The following is a 23,326-nucleotide window of genomic DNA, read 5'->3' as shown; positions in this document are numbered from 1 at the left end:
GTTATAGAGATTATTAACCCACATCATGGAGAGAAGTTAGTTCATGAAAAACTCTCATTTTATACTCCAGCTTATATGACCTTTTCCAGGGAGCATGAGTCATAAAACCATAGATTCTGAGTTTTAATTACTATAAGTAATGTTTAAACAAGGACATCTTGTTAAGAACATTTCATGAACAAAAGCCTTCCTGTTTATAAATATTATTTGACCATTTACCTGGAGGTCTAGTAATCATATTGACAAGAAGATTAGACTGGCCTGTCTGCCTTCTTTACTTTTCACTGGCAATGTACCCGGATAATCATAGGAGAAGTGCGTCATACTCCAGCTGCTTTAGCTTCTGCCCCAGTATGCACGGCTGAATCATAGACGATGAGGGCTTGATTAGAGGTCAAGAGAGGTAAATAATTACCAGATCATGAAGGGCCTTGTATAGCAGGCTAAGGAGCTTAACTTTTATCCACTGAAAGGTTTTAAATAAGGAAATGATTTAATCAGATTAGGATTTGTAGAAAGATCATCTTTAGAGACTCCTAGTTGGTTTCTCAGCCTTTAATCTCATCTCTCTCTGTAATGATACCAAGGTCTCCAGGGCGTGTTCTACAGTAGTGGGGTCTATGAGCATTCTAAGGTCAATCTCAATCTTTTGGGAAAGATTATAGAGTAGGATGTTGGCTATAAATCCAGTGCAGGTATTCTGGCACATTCAGAAAATTTTATTTTACTTCTAGGTTTCTAGGAGCTTTCGGTTATTTTATCAAAAGTGGGTATTCAATATCATGAAATGAATTTTCTGTTTCTAAGGTGATCATATGATTTTTCACCTTAATTTTGTAAATGTGAAGAATTAAATTGATTGTTCAAATGGTACATTAATATTGTGTTTCAGGAATAAATATAACATCATTTGAGGCATTTTCCTTTTCCTATATTATTGAATTCAAATGGCTATTCTTTCCCAAGACTTTTTGCATCTATTTCTTGAAGGAGATTGTAATTTTATGTTCCTATATATTATTTTCAAGATTTGGAATCAAGTTTATGCTGGCCTTATACAACGAATTCTAAAATGCTCCCTCTTTTTCCTTTTTTTCTCCCTAAATTAACATTATTTCTTCCTTATATGAATCTACTGAAAAAGACATCAGAGTTTAGGCTTATATGTTTGGAAATCTCCACTGAAAAACTCATTTTTATCTGTGTGAATGTTTTCTGCTATGTCTTCCATAGCTTTAATAAGTATATGACTATATAAATTTCTCTTCCTGCTTACGTCTGTTTTGGGAAGTTGTGTCTAAAAGTTTTCCATTTCATCTAAATTCCAGTTAATTCATATAACTTTTTTCTTTTCGATATCTGTAGCCTCTGTAGTGATGTCTCCTTTATTCTTCTAGGAGTTTATCAGTTTTATTAATTTTTTCAAAACAACAGCTTTAGGCATTGTTGATTTTCTACATTGCACATTTGTTTTCTGTTTCATTCATTTTCACACATTTTTAACGTTTTCTTCTATTTTGAGGGAAGGTGATTTATTAGCTTTTTTACTAACTTATTAAGAAATAAATTTAGATCATTGATTTTCAGCATTTTTGTTTCCAACAAAACCACTTAAAAATAAGAATTTCCTTGAAGAGAGGTGTCAGTTCATTTCACTAATTTTGATGTGTTATAATATGTGAACACTAGGTTACCCATATACATACATATATATATTATATGTAATATTTATACATACATACATATGTTTAGTTATCCTGATAATTTCTACTTTGACTCAGGTTATATGAAAATGTATTGCTTAATATCTAAGTATTTGTGGATTTTCTACACATTTAGACTTTCTTACATCCTAGTAGTCAGTGAATTTTTTATTTTAATATAAGCAGCATATTAGTTTTCAGAGGGCTAAAATATTTGTCTTTTTATCACATTTAGTGCACTTATATTTGTTGTAATTACTGATTTTACCACTATCATTTTACTGATTGTTTTTTGTTTATCCCAGCTATTCTTTGTTCTGTTTTCTTCTGCCTTGGCTTCTTTTGGATTAATAATTTTTTCATCCTTCTCATCTATTACATTTTAGTTATAGTTATTATTCTTTCAGTGGTTATCCAAGAGATTACAACCTACATCCTTGACATATTAGCATCTATTCTAAATTAGAACTTTTACCATTTCTAAAACAATGCAAATATCTTATAACTTTTTTCATCTATTCACTATTTGTCTTTTTGTAGGAAATAAATGGACTTGATTGCACATTTTTTTTAATTTCACAAAATGTTATCACTACTCTTTCATTCTACCAATATTTTTGTTTAATTATTCTTCCTGTTTGCCCATTGCAAATCTTTTTATCTCATTCTGCATTTCCACACTTTTTCTAGGAACATCTTCCTTCTTCCTGAGGTATATTCTTTAGTATTGCTTTTAGTACTAGTTGGTTGTGACAAATTCTATCAGTTAAGCTTTTTGCTTGTCAGAAAATGTTTCTCTTTTACCTCAATTTTGAAAGAATTTTTCACTCACCACAGAATTCTATGCTAGTGTTTGTCTTCCTTTCTAGAAGTCTGAAAGATATCCCACTTTCTTCTACTGTTACTTTGTGGAAAAGTAATCTAATCATTTTTTCTGTTGCATCTTTAAAGTTAATTTGTGGTTCTTTTTTGGCTGCTTTTATGATTTCCTCATCTTCAATTTTCAGCCACTTTATTATGACGTACCCAGTTTTCTTCCTCCTTTATTCACATTTGCCAAGAGTGTTGTATGTGTGTGTGTTTACTTTTGTCCATGAATTCTACATCTTTTCTGTTCTTTCCTCTAGTTTCTATCTTTGTTCCAGTCACTAATCATCTCTTTTCCTCTGTCTCTTCTGTTGTAAAGCCCATGTATTGCTCACTGAATTTCACTATTTTATTTTCCCAGTTCTCTTGCAAAATATTTCATTTGTCATATATTTTCTTGACTATATTCAACACCTTTATTTCAATGTCATTATTGTATAATGTGCATATATATATTTCCTATGGACCTGTTTCAAATTTTCCTTATGTTTTTCCCCTTTGGTTTTTTCCAGTCATGTCTTTCTGCCTCCTATCATGCCTGATAATTTTGTTTGAATGTTGGACATTGTGTATAAAATATTGTAGAGATTCTGGATTATGATATCTTCTTCTGAAAAGGAATTGATTTTATTTTATTAGGAAGTTAGAAGATAGACATCACTATCAGTATTATCTTACCTAATTTCTTCCTAGTGTCAAGCTTTACCAACACTTTCAAGGATACAGACAATCAAGAGGCTCAGTGAAACAGAGATGTCTGGGATATTGAGGGTGACTCCTCAGATTCTTCCTCCCTGCATTGGGCATGTCCATTCTATTTAAATCAAATTTTAAAAAATTATTGTCCTTGGGGCCGGCCTGGTGGCATAGTGGTTAAGTTCACACACTCTGCTTCAGCAGCCCAGGGTTTGCTGGTTTGGATCCTGGATGTGGACCTATGCACTGCTTATCAAGCCATGCCGTGGTGGCATCCCATATAAAGTAAAGGAAGATGGCACAGATGTTAGCCCAGGGCCAATCTTCCTTAGCAAAAAAAAAATTATTGTCCTTTTTCACAGAGGCTTCTTTTGAGACCTCTAACTGGAAAATGTCTTCTCATGAATAACATAATTTTTATCATAGCACTTACTACAACTGTAATTTAATAAATATTTTTATAACCATTTGTTTTTTCTGCCAAGCCTCAAGCATCTTTTGTGGCATACAGGATTCATTCCCTCCTTAAAGGAGAATTCTACATCTTAGATTAACTTTATATGTAAAACCCATTTGTAAGTAAGATAGTCAATTATATTAGCATTTAGAATATAGATATCCAACTACTGGTCTGTATGTCAGCACCAATTAAGACTTTTCCCAGGGCTGGATATTACTTTGAAGAGAGAGAAGATAGACAGACATTGGCAGTAAAAATGCTCCTGAATAGAAATTTCTCTAGCGAGCAGAAGGCCAAGGATATAAAAGAGAGTATTTAAATACATGTTGTCTTCACAAAGCTGAAATGTGGGCAGACAGCTTATTGCTGTTTTAATGGCACCTTGCAGAGATGAAATTAACATTTGATTTACATGAGTGTCCTTGGGCAGAGGCAATTGTGACTACTCATATCCACTGATAGGAGCTGAATTAGTTTTAACCTCTCAAAGAAATAATCTAGAAGGCATAATGAAAAGCTAAATGCAGATGTCCACTTAATACACAGTGGTACTTCAAGCAGTAAGAAAGAGATTGCAGCATAATAGTATTTTATACCTATTAAATAGCTGTCCTTTAAGGAGTCAAATGAATTTATAACATTTTCAAATGTGATAAACCAGTCACAGAACATGACTTTATCATTTTAAAAGTAATTTATGATTTAGGAATCATGAGATTATACAGTTAGAAAACTTCAGGGCCACAAACTCAGATGCTTTCTGGGGTCACTAAGGTTCTAAATATGAAGTAGCCAATATAACAATTTAAGAAATGCTAAGGACTGTGATTAACTGGAGAGTACAAATCTTGCATAAGAGAAATCAAATTCATTGTTTCCAATTATTCTGCTGGCCAAATAAAACATGTACATAGATCAAACTGATCCATAAGCTACTGGTTTTTGATCTATGATTCTAGTTCAACTTCTTTATTTTATGTATGAAAAATGCAATTTTTAGATAGGCAAGTGACTTGCACAAGGTCATACAACAGATTACCAGCAGATATGAGAATTATTCTTATTCTGTTGATATTATGATGTTATTAACTTCCTTAGTCCAAAACAGTTATAAATTCCTGTTTTGCACGATCTAATTAATACTTGTAATGTATATGGAAATTTTTATCTTCCGTATGTACAAATAGAAACATTGTTGCTCTAAAATTAGGTGAATTGCTGGTACATCCTAGGATAGAGAATAACATATTTAATTAATTGAGCACCAAGTCCCATGTGGATTATACCATCAATAGTGACAAAGCTCTCTGATAGAAAGCCTGAGTGTAGTGGGTTAAATAGTGTCCTCCCAAAATTTATGTCCACCCAGAACCTCAGAATGTGATCTTATTTGGACATAAAATATTTGCAGATGTAGTCAAGTTCAGATGAAGTCGAACTGGCTTAGGGCGGACACTAAATCCAAGGACTAGTGTCCGTACAAAAAGAGGATAGACACATGGAGACACATAAAGAGGAAGGCTATATGCCAGTGGAGGCAGAGATTGGAGTGATGCAGCTACAAGCCAATGAATGTCAAGGTTTGTCAGCAACTACCAGAAGCTAGGAGAGAGTCATGGAACAGATTCTCACTCAGAGCCTCCAGAAGGAAGCAACCCTACTGACATTCTGATTTCAGACTTTCGGCCTCCTGAACTATGATAGACAAAATTTCTATTGTTGTAAGCCACAAGTTTATGGTACTTTGTTACTGCATCGCAGGGAAACTAATATACTAAGGAAAACCACATTTTATTTTACTAACAGAACCATTGGGTAAAAAATGTTATAGCAATCCCCTTACCTAATTCAGGAATCTCAGGAATACATGTCAGAGTAAAAGAGCAAAATATATCTAAAGACTGCTAATTTACTTTTTCACCATATTAATTTTTTTCTTTATGTTAAAAGGGATATGTTTTATATTCATTTCAAAGCCATCTTTATTAGTGTTAGGGTATATAGTTTAAATGCTATCTCAGAAGGAATATTCTTCACTAAAATAAAAGAAACATTTGCATTTTAAGCATCTTAAAAATTCTCTTCTCCTACAATCATGGTCTTGGTCCACTACTGTGCAGGTATTGACAGGCCACCAAAAGCGGAACCACATTTTCCTATATTTTGAAACCCTCAGGAGTTGGTCTAGTAGGAGGATCAAAGTCTTAATGTGAGTGACAGCTAATACTGAGTCTTTGTCAAGTGAAGTGGCTGGATCTTTGATTTTTGAAACTGGGGAATCCAAGTTCTAGATTAGTTGGCATTCTTCCTATGTGCGTTTCACCTGAAAATGGTGATGTCTGTATACAGAAACTGAAGTGATCCAGGGAAGGACAATAGGTATTAAAAAATATGTATAACAACATTTTTGGTGAAAGAGAAAAGGAAAATAGCTAAACACATGTGATGGTGATTGTATATTGGAATTGAATATAAGAATGGCGGGATTGAAGCATGATCTTATTAATCTTTCAATTAAAAAGAGAAAAAATACTATTCAGTATGTGATTATAACAATACAATAAGATATAAAGTAAATATTAAATGATTAATTATAGTTGGTAGACAAAATAAGCCCATTAGAATTTTTCAAATCTACTAACAACTATATAGTATTATATTTGCAAACCCACATTTATGGAAAGTATATTGATTACTACCTATACTATAAAATCATGTTCACTCATTTATTAATCTTCAGTCTATATATATATTTTTAAACAATTGATTTAGTTAAAAAGAATCTGAATTTGCAAAATTGGACTTATTTTAGTTCAGTAATATGGAATTTCTTTTTAGATGCATATTTTCTAGTTTTATGGTAAATTTGGATTATAATTTCAAGAAATCCTTGAGAGTGGACCAAATCTTATATACAAAATTATTGTTATCATTATTAATACTCCAAAAATGGAAAGGCTCCAATCCAGGAACAGACCCAAAATATGGTTTGCAACTCACTTAGAACTACCAGGATTATTCATAAGATCCAACTTAATTCATAATGTAAGCAAAATATAGAACACATATGGTATAATGGTACTATGATACCCCTCCTTGGGAAGAAATCACTTTGTGATTTTAGTTGATAAACTTGTCCCTTGCCCAAAATACTCTCCGGTAGGTATTGCTCCTGGGAGACTTCCTTTCCCATTCTCAGCCATGGTAAAGTCTCCTCAAGTCTTCTGCTGCTGGCAGGGTCTGAGAAAAACTAGAATTGGGGCACCTATCAGACAGGGGAATTTTGAGATTGCTTAATAATAATAATAATAATTGGCCTTTATTAAACAAATAATTCCCCCCACAGATCTTTCTACAGTAAGTTATACTCCAATATTATCAAAGCATTAACCTTCCAGGGACATTTATATTTTAACTTGGGCCGAATGCTACCACTTTTTATAAGATAAATTTTAATTCTTACATCATACGTCATTACTAGGTGATGCTTGAAATCAACATGTTGGTGTGTCTACTTTCAGACTTGTCCAGTAATCTAAGTACAAGTTCCCTGAATAAGTATGTGTCCTACGGCTTCACCCAGAATTTCAATTGGATGTAAAAAGTTCAGTTAGTTGACTAGTGGAAATACTGAATAAAATAGTCAATGAACTATCTTAGCTGAGAGCACTATTTCAGGGAAAAAAAGGTCAATAACTACTTTGTATATAAAAGAAACAAATAATCATAAAGAAAACCAGCCAAGTTTTGGTGGCTGTAAAATGTGATATTCCAGAAGAGAGTACATCTTGTTAGTAAAATTCAAATTTATTTAATTTCACACCTATTTTAAATTTGAGATTGCCAGCTTTTAAAAAGTGCAATCCACTTATCTCCTTTGCTCATCTATCACTCTGAACAAACTGCTATTATATCTATGATCTTCTTACTCTAAATATCTTTTTCAGTCATCTTCCTCCATTGGCATCTAATAATACACGATTCTGGAATCAAGTCATTATAGCAAAATGAAAGGAAAGGAAGATAAAGCAAGAAATGTTAAATGAAATCTCTAGTGGGGCAATTATTATAATGGGGCAATTATTGTAGTGCTCGTGTGAGAGAGCTGTGACATCAGATGTCTCGACCGAAACCTAGGGTAAATGCATAACTAACTATGTGACTCTGGTGGTCTAGTGGTTAAGATTCACTGCTCTCACCACCGTGGCCCAGGTTCCTTTCCCAGTCAGGGACCCACATCACCCAACTGTAGATTGTTATACTGTGGTGGCTGCCTGTCGCTGTGATGCTGAAAGCTATGCCACTGGTATTTCAAAGACCAGCAGGGTCACCCATTGTAGACAGGTTTCAGTGGAGCCACTAGACTAAGACAGACTAGGAAGAAGGACTTGGCCACCCACTTCTGAAAAAATTGGCCATGAACACCCTATGAATAGCAGCAGAGCATTGCATTGTCTGATACAGCACCAGAAGGAAGGAGGATGGTGCAAAAAGACCAGGCAGGGTTCTGCTCTGCTGTACACAGGGTCACTAGGAGTCAGTATTGACTTAAGGAGATTAACAAAAACTATGTGGGGGCCAGCCCGATGGCGTAGCAGTTAAGTGCATGCGCTCTGCTTCGGCAGCCCGAGGTTCGCAGGTTCGGATCCCGGGCACACACCCATGCACATGCTGTGGTGGTGTCCCATATAAAGTAGAGGAAGATGGGCATTGATGTTAGCCCAGGCCAATCTTCCTCAGCAAAAAGAGGATTGGCAACAGATGTTAGCTCAGGGCTAATCTTCCTCACAAAAAAAAACTATGTGACTATGAGCAAGTTCCATTACCTAATATCATTTCCTCCTTTTTAAGTGGGAAGAATAACACTATGTATTCATAGATTCATTTGAGAAACAATCAGATGATCCATGTAAAGTACCTAGAACTATTCCTACTATATATTGTTAGCTCCTATATTACCTGGTGAATGATTTTATAGGAGAGGAGAGTAAAAGGTGTTTTCAATATTTCAAGTCTTAGTGCCATTAACACAGATAAGGAGTGTAAGAAGATGAGTTTCGTTCTGTATGTTCTTAGTGTATGTTAACAGTGGAGCATCTGAGTAGAATCTATTGAGATACCATTGGGGATTGAAAACCAAAGTTTAGCTGAAAATACAGTATCAGAAATATAGTAACATATTAAATATTTGTAGGATGGAAGAATGAGCACTATACTAGAAATGAGACATTGCTCTGGTTCTATTGGTCAGTTATGATTCTTGAACAATTTTTTTCAACCGAAAAAGAAAATTTATAGACTATACAATCTCTGAGATCTTTTCCAGCTTTAAAACTCTTTAGCCATGTAGCTCTCTATGGCCATGTATGAATAATATCCTATGTTTTGCAGGAATCTTTTAGCTCTTTAATTCAGTGAGTTATTTTACTTGGCATATGATATATAGTTAACTTTAATGTAATAATAGCATAGGTGTGGCTCATTGCAATTATATTTATGAAATCATTGCTGGGGGATCCAATATTCAAAAAAATTAATCTCTTTGCCAAGAGAGTTATGGAATTCAGTTTAAATTATTATTGTTGAACCAACGTCTGTAGAGGCATCATCAAAATTAACTTAATTAAAGAAAAGAAAGAAGATGATTGGAACAACTTTTGAGAAATAAATTATATTTTAATTTCAGTATTTTAAATGGAGAGTTATTGATATATTAAATTTGGGGAAATATTTCACTCACATTACTTTATCTATTATGGTTCCAGGGTCATAAATGTGTAGCTGCTTTAAAAGAAACTATTAGGACAAAGAAACTAACCTAAATTTCACATACTTAAAAGAAAAGATAAATTTGTACCTCATCTCACTACTAAGGAGAAGATTTTCTTCTTGCTTCATATAAGTTCTTCTAATTAAAAAGAAAATTATATATTTGATAGTTGTGAAAGCTCAAAAATAGAAACAAACAAATCACTTGAACCTATGACAGTATTTAATGTGCTATAATAATAAGAATTAGACAATCCAAACAGAATGCAGATTTAAAGACCTTTCATTTGATTATAGATTTTTAAATTCACTTTGTCATTTACTCTCAAGATGATTACTTCAATTAATATTAGGGTGCACATACTTTACATAATATTTATACTAAAGTTTAATACAGGGGTAGAGAAGTATTAAAAATAAATGCAAATACTTAAAAAATTAACCAATCTTTAAAGATGGTTAAAATATTTTAGATAATATTCTGAAATCATTTTAAGCAAGATGGTCAGAAATAATCTTTCACTGCATCCTAATATTGCTACATAATTGTATAAGTCCTCTCATTCTTATACATTCATTTACTGACATTTTTGTGAATATAATTTCAAACTCCAGCAAGAAAATTTATATTTAAAATATAAGCCACAGTGTACAAAACACCAATAGACTTCTAAATATACTACAGAAAGCCTTTCCTAGGTAATTAGGATGATATGATTTATCAAATTGTCTAATTTTTTGTGTGTGTGTGTGAGGAAGATCAGCCCTGTGCTAACATCTGCCAATCCTCCTCTTTTTTTGCTGAGGAAGACTGGCCCTGGGCTAACATCCATGCCCATCTTCCTCCACTTTTTATATGGGACGCCACCACAGCATGGCTAGACAAGCGGTGTGTTGGTGCTCACCCAGGATCCGAACCGGCGACCCCTGGGCCGCCACAGCAGAGCGTGCGCACTTAACTGCTTGCACCACCGGCTGGACCCATACTGTCTAATTTTTTTAATCGTCCTATGTTTTGTTTTTTTGTTTTTATTTTTCCAGTTCACTACAACTGTTAGGAATAAGCAATCACAGCATCATCACAAAAAATAGTCAAAATCTCTTTCTTTCCACTTATAATACAAAGTGAGAATAGCTTTTACCATTGCCTGTTTCAAACCTACTTTTCATATGTTCCTAAGCAAAAAACCAATAAATCAGACCAAAACAGCCAGAGCATAATTTCCCAAAAGAATCGTTACTAGTGAAAACAAAAACTCACACACTCAAATTTACACACATATACCCTTGTTTAAACATAACACTAATATATTTACTCATTTATTTAATTCTGTAAATATTTAATGAGTGCCCAGGTACTGTGATTGGGAGTGGGAATATGTGATGTTGAATTAGAGATGAAACCTGCCCTGCGTATGCTAATACTCTAGCAGGGAGGACAGACAAATGAACTAGAGATTATTGGCCATTGTGATAAAGTATATGATAAATCAGACATCTAATTAATTCAAGAAAGTCTTTTGGGATAATAGTTTTAAATTGTCACAATTTATTTTGCATTTTCAATTTGGTTTAAAAATCCTTACTATTTACTCTTTAAAGGTCGTCTATAAAAGCTATAAAACTATTGTTCATTTTTCTTATTGCAATATTTTTTTTTTGAGGAAACTACTCCCAGGGAATTCCTTAAAAGATTGTTATTGGTGAATACACTCAACATCGCTAAGTCCCTTCATGCTCATGCTGCTATAATTGTCATGCATCTGTAGGCCACCTATTTCATCTCAGGAAAGCCACAAAAATCCTTTTAATAACAACTTGATCTCTTATCTGAGGATTATAAGAAAGATTGGTAGAAGCTATGAAATGTACACAGAAAAATACAAGAATAGCAACATGTACATTGATTTTATTTGATCTTATCCATTGTCATTTTGGATAGTCAGTGATGTGACAACGTGGTCTCAAGAGCTTACTGCATATTCTTGCTGAGGCAGAGTAGTAGGTTTGTATTTCTTTTTCTGTGTGACAAATATCTTTATTTTATAGTTTTTAAAAAAGTAAAAAAGATGAATTACATATGGCCTTAATGCTGATTTAACATATTGCATAAAAAAGCATGACAACCTTTTTATTACACCAGACAAGGCTATTTCCCCACTGTACTTAACTGCACTGACTTAGAATTTATGGCAATTTAGGTAGAATCTGAATTGCAAGGTTTATCCTTTCACAACTCTTGAAGAAATAGTAAGTTTGTATTATTTTATACATGTTAAACAGTTATTTTAAGCACAAAACATTTTGATTTTTTTGATTTCAAAACTTTGGTCAATATAAATTGAGAACCTTGAAATAAAGTCCACCTTATCAAATAATTTCATAATACTTAATATGGTAGAACATGCCCATTTAGAAGTTCCGGCAGAAAGCCCTTAGTGACAAAACTTTGCTAACGTATTTGATTGAACCATGTGAAAGCAGTGTTTTTGTAGGTCAAAAAATAGTCAAAAATACTAGTTTTTTCCCTAATATACTGACAAAACTATCTATTATTTGCCCTGGATACTAAAAAGCATATATCCATTTACTGCATATCTATTTCATGAAGACATATGCTGTTTTGATCTTTTGGTATATTCTTTATGTGATTTAATATATTTTAATATCTGAATATTCTATTGACATCTTAAAAAAAGAACAAGGGTTGGAGTTCATGGTATTTGTTTGGTTTATTAACATTAACTCCCAGATGTTTATTCATGGACTACTAAAAGTATAAAATCATATATCTCTGGACATATTAAAACTATATCTACCAAAAAGAATTTTGTCTGTGTTGTGAATTACCACATCAAAGCTATTGTCCACAGTTCAAAAACCTGCAAAATCTAAGATTATCCACTTAACTGCTCACTAATCTCTAATAGCAAGGACGGCATTTCATATTTTATGTAAGAAAACTTATTCAGAGGTCGGACTACTGAGAACATCAGGAACCCGAAGCTGTGCAAAATTTCTACATTCTTTCCAAAGGGCGACCCTCATGCTAACTGCTAAACTAGAGCAATTGTACCTGATGCACAGGAACTGTTCAATTCCCCCGTCTAAGAGAAAGAGCACATTATTTCTGTTGATAGTGGTGACTTGCAGATCTGCTAACAACACAAAAGAAGGTTATTTAGAGGAGGCAGAAGCTACACCAAACGATTCTGCATTCTGAGAAAGAAAGTGTCCTTAACATCTTTAAATAATGTTTTAGGGGATTACTAAGGGGATCATAATAAAGGTACTGAGGAGCAGCTGCCAGGTCTAAAGACAAACGCCATAGCAGCATCCCCCTTGCATGACAAAGACACATGATGGGTGCTTGATGGTGCTCCATTACCACTGAACATGCACCTGCCGTCAAACTACAGGGAAAAGGACTTGCTCTTCAGGCACATCTCCAGTTTGTGACTGCTTGGTGCTATCCAATTTTGATGGGAGGAAGAAATATCATTCACCTAGGCTACCTGATGTATTGTACATTCAATCTTTTACATCAGTCTCCAACACCGGAGAGGCAACCAAGATAGGATAGGAAGAAAATATTAAAATTTCTATTTCTATTTTTTTCTGTATCATCCCATTTAATTTATATTTTTGGGCATGATTTATAATGTAAAACTAATTAGTAGTTATGCATGTAAAAAAATTTCTTGAGTTTAATACACTTAAAATTGAAATGAGGGCTCAACTCTAGGTATCACATACGTACTGAAAGAGATGTAGTATCAAAAGAGCTTGAAATCATCTGCTCCAGTACTCTAAAATCTAACCATGGCTTAAACTAGGCCATTGGGTACTTGAGTATTGGCCACCACGTTATGCATTTAATGGACTTTATTTTTGGATAATATCATTTACTGCTGTGAAGGACGCTGTATACAAGCATAGCATCCCATCTTCTAGTGTGTTAACTGTGCCTCAATTTTCCTTCGAAGAGTTTACCCTCCCATGATAGACGGAGAATTGGTGGGGCTGTACTTCAAGTTTTCTTGCCTTCTCCTGGCTAAAGAGCGAGCATATGAACAATATTAACCAGACGCCCTCTCCCTTGTGAATATAAATGTTGAACAGAAGAATAATAAACTCTAAAGATAGCTGCAGCCGACCCACCTAGATAGTAACCTTCTGGAGAGCTTACCCAGTGGTTCTTTCATTCAATGGATCTGCTCTACACACGTGATAAACTCATTTTATCTATATTTGATAACAAAATTATTTCTATCTGACATAAAATGGAAAATCAGAACTTAAATGGATGCCAATGATTGAGAAATATGTATCAGTTCTTTCCACTTGGTCTAGGAGGGTGGTGATTTCTCTAAATGAGAAAAGTGTAGAATTTTATTAGAAAATAAAAATTTCTCAGAAGTATAGAAATCCATATATCATCCACATCCTTCTTTATCAACTGAATAAGATGATAAATAAATAAAACAATCAATGGTAGTAAGTATAGGGATCTTTCAAAGACAAAAGTATGTATCAGCATTTGGTTAATACTAAAACAAGTGGACATTTTTCACATTATTGCTACTTGCCAAACACAATTTGAAGGTTTTTTATGTGTATTAATTCCATTGATCCTCGTAATAAGCTTGCAAATTAGCTATAATAATATCCTCATTTTACACATAATGAAATTGAGGCAAGTAGTTATGATATTCATAAAATGTCACATAGCTAGGAGGGTAGTAGAGCATGCAGATAACCTAGGCACTGTGTATCTAAGATCTGTCCTCTTTTTCTTCTATACTGTCTCTCATGTAGTATTGAAAATTAAACCTTTTGGATTTTGTTCGTTGGTACAAACAATTCAACTAAAACTTTGAGTGTAATTTCATCCATCACTTCATCCATCCCTTTCTGGCAACACAGGTCAAGCAAAGCAAGCTTTACGTGTGCACAGGAAAGGATTAAGTCAGTAAACCTTCATTGCCCAAACCCTGCGCATTCCAAGGAAAGGTCTGGGCCTTGCCTAGCTCCTGGCAGATAACCTTTAGCCTTTGGAATATCCTGCATCATAAGAGTGTCTTTGTCTACCTGGGGCCTTGGGCCATGCCAGGATATTTTATACTAACAATGCGATTTATCGCGGGAGCCATGGGCCACGCAATTATCACTTTGATGTCTGGAGGGACTGGAGATTGAGTAACTAAGGTCAGCCGCGTGGGCGGTCAGTCATGTTTATTGACCAATGCCCAGTAAAAAACCTGGACACCATGGTTCTCGGTCGACAGGTTGAGCTTCCCTGGTTGGCAGTACTTTGTGCGTGTTGGCACACACTGTTACTGAAAGAATTAAGTTCTCTCCCTAAGACTCCACTGAGAGAAGACAACTGGAAGCCGGCACCTGTTCTCTCCTGGACTCTGCCCTACGCGCTTTGTACCTTTGCTGATCTTATCTGCACCCTTGCTCTGAAATAAACCATATCCATGAGTTTAACAGCTTGCCTGAGTTCTGTGAGTCCTTCTAACAAATCATTGACCCTGAGGGTGGTCTTGGGGAATGCTAAGTACAACATGACATCTTTATTTTTACTTTTAAAAACTGACGTTCAAACATGGAAAGAAAAACAGGACCTTTTAAAGGAGATTAAGAAGCACTGATAAAAACTTACTCACAAATGTGGAATTCTCTGAATCCTCTAGATGATGAAATTAAATCTTGTTTAAAATAATATTTATCTTTTTTATTCCGATAATATAAACTAGGCAGTCATGTTGTGCTTTTGGCTGAAAATGTAGAAAACACTGAAAAAAATTATGATGAAAACAAAAATCACCCATAATGCAGCAATTAGGGAAAAGCACTATTTAAATATGAGGAATATGCTCCTTTCTTCCACCTCCCCCATTATTTATGTTAAGCTGTAAACTCATTTTTCCAGGGGGATTATCACCTATTCTATCTGCTCATGTGCAATAAAGAAATACCAGAGAATATCAGGAGAGGGGTGGTGATGTCCTCCAGGCTGGAGAACTCTAAGGAGACAAAAATCACCCTTGCTCTTTTCCTTCCGAGACAACTCTACCAGGCAAATGCACTGATCAGGGTTTCAGAGTCTTTAAATTTTCAAAAACCATAGTTCCATTGGAGAAGGCAGGCTGCCTAGGTTGTAATCTACCAACCCTAAGGTTTTGGAGGGGCTGAGGTGGAGGAGAGAGTGCTCAGAGCAGTAAATCAATCAGTTAGGTTTTACCACGACAGGTGCCTACATTGAGCTAATGTCCTTGTGAAAACTCCTTCCCAGACACCACCTTCTCCCCTGCACGCACGCACGCGCGCGCACACACACACACACACAGGTTCAAGACAGCATTCAGATTTGCCAGAGGTTTCTCACAGTTTGGTTTGCTTTGTTTTGGTTTAGCATTTCAAACCAATGTTTTCTATTGCTATATTTTCTTTAACAGTGATTTTGAGGAAGGCAGTCAGGAGTTTTAACTAGCATTGGTTCTCAATATTGTCAGGAACAAGAAACATTCATGTAATTTATAAATATATTTTACATATACATATATTTATGACCAGACTTGTGATAATTTTATAATTTGCTTTTTCCCAATTAATATGTGAAAATTTCTGTATATCTTTAAATATTCTTCTATAAAAACTTCTCAGTGACTCCATAATACTATATGGCATAAATATAATGAAAAATTCCCTATTTTTGGACATTCTTATAACCCCCCTTTTTAATTATAAAAGTGCTCCAATGAACATTTTCACAAGTAAGTATTAGTGCCCTTCTTTGATTAAATATTTGGAGTAAATTCTTATAATTAGACTTATAATTCAGTGAAGATGAATATTTTGTTTGTTCCTTCATCAAGCACTTTGAGAAATTTTTAGTAGCTTCAAAATAGTATATTCCATATGTTATTTTAATTTTATAAACAATACTTTCAGAGTAGCATTTTACAAAATCCTTTTCTGTACCCATACAATTTAATATAAACAAACTTAAACTTAGTAAATTCCTTGAAGTTAAATGATACAAAAATATTTTAAGGCATTTAATACATTCTCTCAAATTATACACCAGAAATGCTGCATTTGCACTCATCAACAAAAATTCAATTCATTTTTAAAGTCTAGCTGATACAACTTGGAGTATTTACATATTTCAATTGATAATAATAGGAATAATATTTAGTACATATTGAACACTTACTTTTTTATGCCCTGTCACATTTGATCCCCACAACAATCCTAAGAGATAGGTACCATATTATTCCCATTTTAGAGGTGAGAAAACTGTGGTTTAAGGGTATTATTTAACTTGCTCAAGGTCCCACAGTTAGAAAGTGAAATAAATACGATTCAAACAGCCTGACTCTCAGTTTCCTCTGGAGTCTTCTGAACCACTAACAAAACAATACGAATATATTTAATAATCTAACATTAACATTGTAGAAAAAATAAGTACACATCTAAATTTATCTTTACAATTATGTGTGTGTGTATACATCAAATCTTCCTTGGAATTCACTAAATCAATAACAAAAAGATATGAAATCTATTTTAAAAGTAATATTTATATGCAAATTTACCACAAATAACTGAAATTATAAAATAATTACAAATATATCTTCTTATCTAATAAACAAATACATATAATAAATAATAAACAAACAAAAAAGATTTGACACTTTTCATAATTCCTAACACTATGTGTCTTAGCCCAGCAATTTTTATTAGTCCTGCATTTTGAAAATTTCCTATTTCCCATTTCATTCATTATAAGAATCTGTATTTTGATGTTAATGGAGCATATTTTCTATTATAAAATATTTTTTGTCATTTGATTGATAAAAGCAGGCTGAGACACAAAGCCAGTAGACCAAATGTAAGGTGTTTCCATGTGAAGCATTGCTAGTGGGTTCTAGCATGATGAAATATATTTCTACACAAAGATATGTGCCATCAGAGAGCTACAATAAAAAATTGTCCAAAATATCAGACAATAGCATTTATTTTATTCTTGTATTGACACATTGTCTTTCTGCTCATATGGAAGAGTCTATAATTTACACTTTTTTTTAAATAATACACTATGAGTTTTACTATGGAAAGCATAGAAAACTAGCTTAGAAAACTAATTCTAGGCTTATTTATGCTACTTGTTACCTGTGTCATATTAGGTAAACAAATTAGCCTCTGTGGTTCTTGTTCTCCCACATAAAAAGTAAAATGATGGTTGTATTACATTAACTAATTCTATATGGTCTTTCTAGCTTTCTAGCAAAATTTCTATGAATAAATTACTCAGCAAGTGATTTGTTTCTTTTAATTTTCACTTGATTTTTCTCACTGAGAGTTGTGACAAGTTGTGACAAGAATCAGCCACTTTCACTGTAACTTCTTTTAAACACAGCCAGGGATTTGGCTGAATTTGTGGCCTTTGGAGTTTTTGGATTGGAAACCATTACAGAGTGTTCTGAATCTGCTGCAACTTACAGTCCTACTCAATGGTACAGGTCCACCATTGTATCACCTCTTTGTGCCTCCCAAAATGAGCTAATTGAAGACAGTTTAAAGTTTTAAGGACGATTACAACAGGTTAAAAGGTGGAAAAGAGATCAGATTTTTGTTTCGGAATGCAATCATAGAAATATCTGTTTTAGAAAATAGTTTTAGAGGTCATCCAGCATTATCATCCTATTCATCCTGGATGCATTCAAACAATCTTTTTCTTAGTCCCTCCTCCATGTTTTGATTTTAAACTACATTTATTTGTCATGATAATAGTGGTTATTAAATGCGTATAAGAACAAGGCATTGGCCTAAATTCTCTCCATGCAATATTTATTGCTTTTATATCAACTCTACAAAGTATACAATTTTGTTTTCATTCCTATTTCACAGAAAGGATAGCAGAGAAATTCAAAATGACTTGTCCAAACTCACATAGCCAGTAAGGCATTGAAAAACCCAAGCCAGTCTGCCTCTAAGGCCCATGCTCTAAAACACTACATTTTATTTCCTTTGAAAGAAAACATGTACCTTAGAAGGCACGAGCTGACTAATCAGTCTTCTCCAGGTTTTAACCCATGTCATGATGTCCAGATCACAATCACAACCCCTTATAGACAATAAAAAATAATGTTGAGAACAAAGAGATACTAAGGGGGAGATTTTTCTTGACATAGGGCATTAAACTTGAACTACTTTCAAGTTATCCTGAATGAAATTCTTGGGGCAAATGTGTCAGAATTTGGATTCCTTATAATTTCAGAAATGTAATAATGTATATATACTATTTATTACATAACATCTTATGTTTCATCAGTAAAATTTATGAATATTCATATTAAGTGGAATAAACAAAGACACTAAGTAGATTTGTATTGGTTCAGGTCAAGATTTATAACAACATCAGTTATGGAAGAGCTTTCCTTTATAAAGTTCTATAAATTTTAGAATTGCAGATAAGAAGTCATAGATCTATACTTCTTTTCTTTCTTTAAATTAAAAAAAAAAAGCTGAGCTGTGATCTTAAATTACTACTACTTATTCTATTTTCATGTTATTTTTTATTTAGTTTTATTTTATTTTGTATGCAGTACTGTGTGTGCTCTCCTCTTAACTACATTCTGTGTTAGTAGAAACAAGAGAAGTAAATGTCAAGAATTTCATTAAAAAAATTATACTGATAAATGTCTTATTTACTTTAGATAATTTGGATTTTGTCTAAAAATTCTGACTTTATATCATTCAGGGTCTAAGTTGCGCCAATCTTTCTACTGTTTTACAAATCTTTGCCTCGTTGTGGATTCCCAAAGACCTTTTGCTCATTTATATTTTTTCAGGTTTCAAATTTTCTTAAAATCCCTCCTAAAAAATTATAAATGTCTTAAGAAAAGGAATTATGTTCACTATTTTCTTTTATCACAAAAGGCCCCTAAGAATGTTGGGTACGTTGTGATTCCTTTGCAAAATAATTTATTGGCAATTTAAAAGTCTTGAGCCTCTCTGATTGCTTCAGATAAATTTGAAACTATATATGCAACCATCTTTGTTTTGAAGAATTCATTTTACAATTCTAGCAAAAGATCAATTTTGTAAACTTATACTGCTCCATTAATTTGAGTAGCTTAGAATACCTAAAAAGCAAAATCAAATTTGAAGATGTACATTGTCTTCTCCATAAATTACCTGAATTATATCTCATCTCTTTGAACTATGGCCAAAGAATCAGATCTCTTTCTTCTAAATTCCTTTCTAAATATGAATAAAAACCTTGAAATTAAATTTTGCCATAAAATCATAGGCTACCACTAATTTACTCGTAGAAAAAAGTTAAGGACATTTTGCTTAGCTGATAAAAGAGGGATTTTCATAAAATCCCCAAGTTTCTGGTTAATCACCAAACTCTCCAACATAAATCATATCCACATGCTGCCAAATAATACAAAGACAAATTCTACTCCAAGGAGAAAATAGAACAAGGAAAGAGGAAATATACCATTTCAGTGGGCTAAACCACATAATGTTGGTATTTTATGTCACTGGATCATGCCAGCTCCTTATTATGACATATCATACATCAACATTACAAGCTGGAAGGAGAGAATAATAGTAGCAAAGCCATTTGATGCCATTTTGAGCTATTGAATAGTTTTGGACCTCACTTTTGATGGCTTATAACTAAAGACATATGCTTACTTCCTCTCTCCCCAGTTTCATTTATTTTAACAGATTTGTAATCCAAAATAGCCACTGAAATCTCAAAGAGGCACTAACATTTCTAAGAGTATCAATGCTTTAAGATGAAACCTAGGAAATCATTTTTTTTTAATCCAAGATAGGTAATTAAAATAGTTTGGTTTAAGATTGGCAAAGGGGAAAAAATTCTCAACATCCATCTATTTTAGAGACCGAAAATGTGACAGCACATATTGAACAGATGTCACATAAATATATTTAAGATATCTAACTAAATTCTGCCCATAAAGTATGAAATATTTAAACATGCAGAAAGAAAAAATACCTGTCTTAAGCGGGCACAATTGTGTTTTATGGGGTTCAGTTTGTTATTTGAAGACTCTCTATGGAAATAGTAACAGTCATCTCAAATATTTGCCATAGACAATGGGAACTACAAATATGGTTTCTCTAAAGAATAAACCTATGAATTCTGCAAGGATCAGTTTAAGTATTTTTAAATGGTTTACTGTCAGAGTTTAGTTTAATTAATATGAAAAATATATTTATATAACATCTAAATGTCTTTAAGAGATCTGTGGGATGATTTTCATAATTGGTATTAAATTTCTTGTAAATAAGAAAGCAATGTTACGCAAATTACAGAAAGAGTCATCAAGTTGCATGTTCATAAATAATGCTGTTCCACTTGAGAAATAAGCTTCCCACAGCATTGATTCTATCTCAGCACAAATAACTCATCGCAAAATACTACACACTTGCTGAGCCTGTTTTCATAGCCTTTGGAAATAGAGTGCTTAATAACTAGACTCATTAATGCTAATGGTAAATCAGTGAGATTAAATATTTCTATAAATCATTTCATTAATAAAACAGAGGGCCCATTAAAGAACTATTGAACTGCTAAGCTGTAATATTTCAGAATCAGCATTTTATAAACATTTCAATTAGCATAGGTTGACAACATCCATAAAAGGCACAGCACACCAATGCCACAGGAAAGAAAAGCATGCACTAGCCAAGGAAATCAAAAAGAATGCAATTTTCTTTAGAATATTGTAATGTAGAGTAGCAATACATAAAAATATAATGAATATTATATCCATAAACACATTCTGTCCCATGTAGCTTTCAAGAACTCTCTGAAGGATGGTATGCTATGATATTCACTAGCACACTCTATCATTTAACTATTACCCTTAGATGGATCATGGGCAACATGAATGATATTTGAGCAGTTGAGACTAAAGGAGTGACTACTTAAACACAAAAAGAGTAATGATAGCTTACTATAGCCCTCAGTAAGAATATTCAACATACATAAGAGCTGAAAAATGAGAATAGAGAGTATGCATTTCAAACAGTGCTACAAAGGCACAATTTGAGAATGGCCACAGATTTAAGCGGTACATAAAAGTATAGAGTGTTTGGGGTCCCTCATACCTGAAAGCTCTTTGTTTAGCTTTTATTTCCTTTTTTAACTGACAGCCAAGCTTATATATATATACATACATTTTTTAAGCCTCCAACTGCACATTTTGATGAACAGAGGAAACTATTCAGTTGGTAGAGTTAATTTTACCCTGCAGCCACAATCTCTGCTCCAGTCGGGAATGCTTCTAATTTGCCAGAAAGTGCATATTAGCTTAGGGGAGGTGGGGAGCCAAAGTGTAAGAAAAACAGCAGAATTCCCGGCAATTGATGCAAAAAAGAGCCCAGGATTCAGAGAAGCTGGGTAAATATCTAAATTCAAATCCCTTGTTCACTATAATGTTTTCTGTGTTGGGGAAACAAGTCCACGCAGCTCAGGTTCTGTGCATCAGAGAGGAATTCAGGTGACTTTTTGCCAGGCTAGTGTTTGTACTGGCACTTGGGGATTGAGCTTTTTGAATTTCTCATTAGAAAGTGTATGGTGAGCCATACGTTAACCAATGCAGCACTAGTTTGAAATAGAGAAAGCAAAGCTAAGAAGTCAAAAATATTTCAGAAGTGTCTTTATAACAATTATACATCTCAAATTAAAGATTGCCACAAATCCTTTGACTCTACTCCCACAAAGAATGGGGATCTATCTTTTCCCCCTCCCTTGACTCTGTGCTGAATTGAGACTGCTTGGACCAATAGAATGTGGTAGAAGGGACACGATGCCAATATTCTGGTTTAGGAATTCAGAGGACTGGCAGAGTTCACTGTGGTGTCTGAGGGCATTGAGCCACATTGTAGGAAATCCAAATATCCTGAGGTTGCCATGCTCTGGGAAGACTAATCCACAGGAGGAGACTCAGAGGATAATTTATCGTGTGGAAAATGAGAAAAAAAGACCAAAGAATATGGAGGAGTCAGACTTGGAAGTTGATTCTCTAGGACCAGACACCTCAACTAAGCTACATCCATCATAGACTAAACACTCAGCCAAACTCTTCCCAAATTTCTGACCTAAAAAATCATTAGCAAGATGAAATGGTTGTTTTAAGCCATGTGGTTGCAGTGTAGTTTGTTACACAGCAATGGATAACCAAAACATGATGTTAGTATGAGAATCCTCAGACTTCTACAAATTTGAACTTATAAAGAAAACCAGTGTATCAAAGTTGTTCTTTTTCTTTTCTTTATCCCTCCTGACTGATGCATTATTTTGTTGTTTTTAATAAGAATCACTGAATGTAGCAAGACAACCAAAGTCACCCAAATAGTTTGGCTTTCAATAAATAAACCATGCAATACTGACATTTATGCTAGTGAAATACTCCTGGGTGATGAATTTTGCCAGCTAGGAAAATTACTTTGTATATACCTGCTCGGGCTTTACAAAAAATAAGCCTAAAAAATTTGTCTATGTCTCAGGAAAGACTGCAATAAAATTTTCCTCTTCTTTAGCTTAATTTTTCTTAATCTTTTATAATGAATTATATTTTTAAATAGAGTGGGCTGAATCTAATGATAACACTTATTTAGTGAGGGATTATCTATTATATTTCAATATGGGTATGCGTTTCTTTAAGGATGTTGTGGACATGGTTATCATAGTAGTTTTATTAATTTGGAATATTGGTGCCCAATGAAATATTTTTTTCAAACAATTGCCCAAATATTAATTCTGTTTGCCACCACA

The sequence above is a fragment of the Diceros bicornis genome, chromosome 1, assembly GCF_020826845.1.
Source record: "Diceros bicornis minor isolate mBicDic1 chromosome 1, mDicBic1.mat.cur, whole genome shotgun sequence".
Lineage (NCBI taxonomy): Eukaryota > Metazoa > Chordata > Mammalia > Perissodactyla > Rhinocerotidae > Diceros > Diceros bicornis.
Note: the sequence above shows the minus strand (reverse complement) of the source record.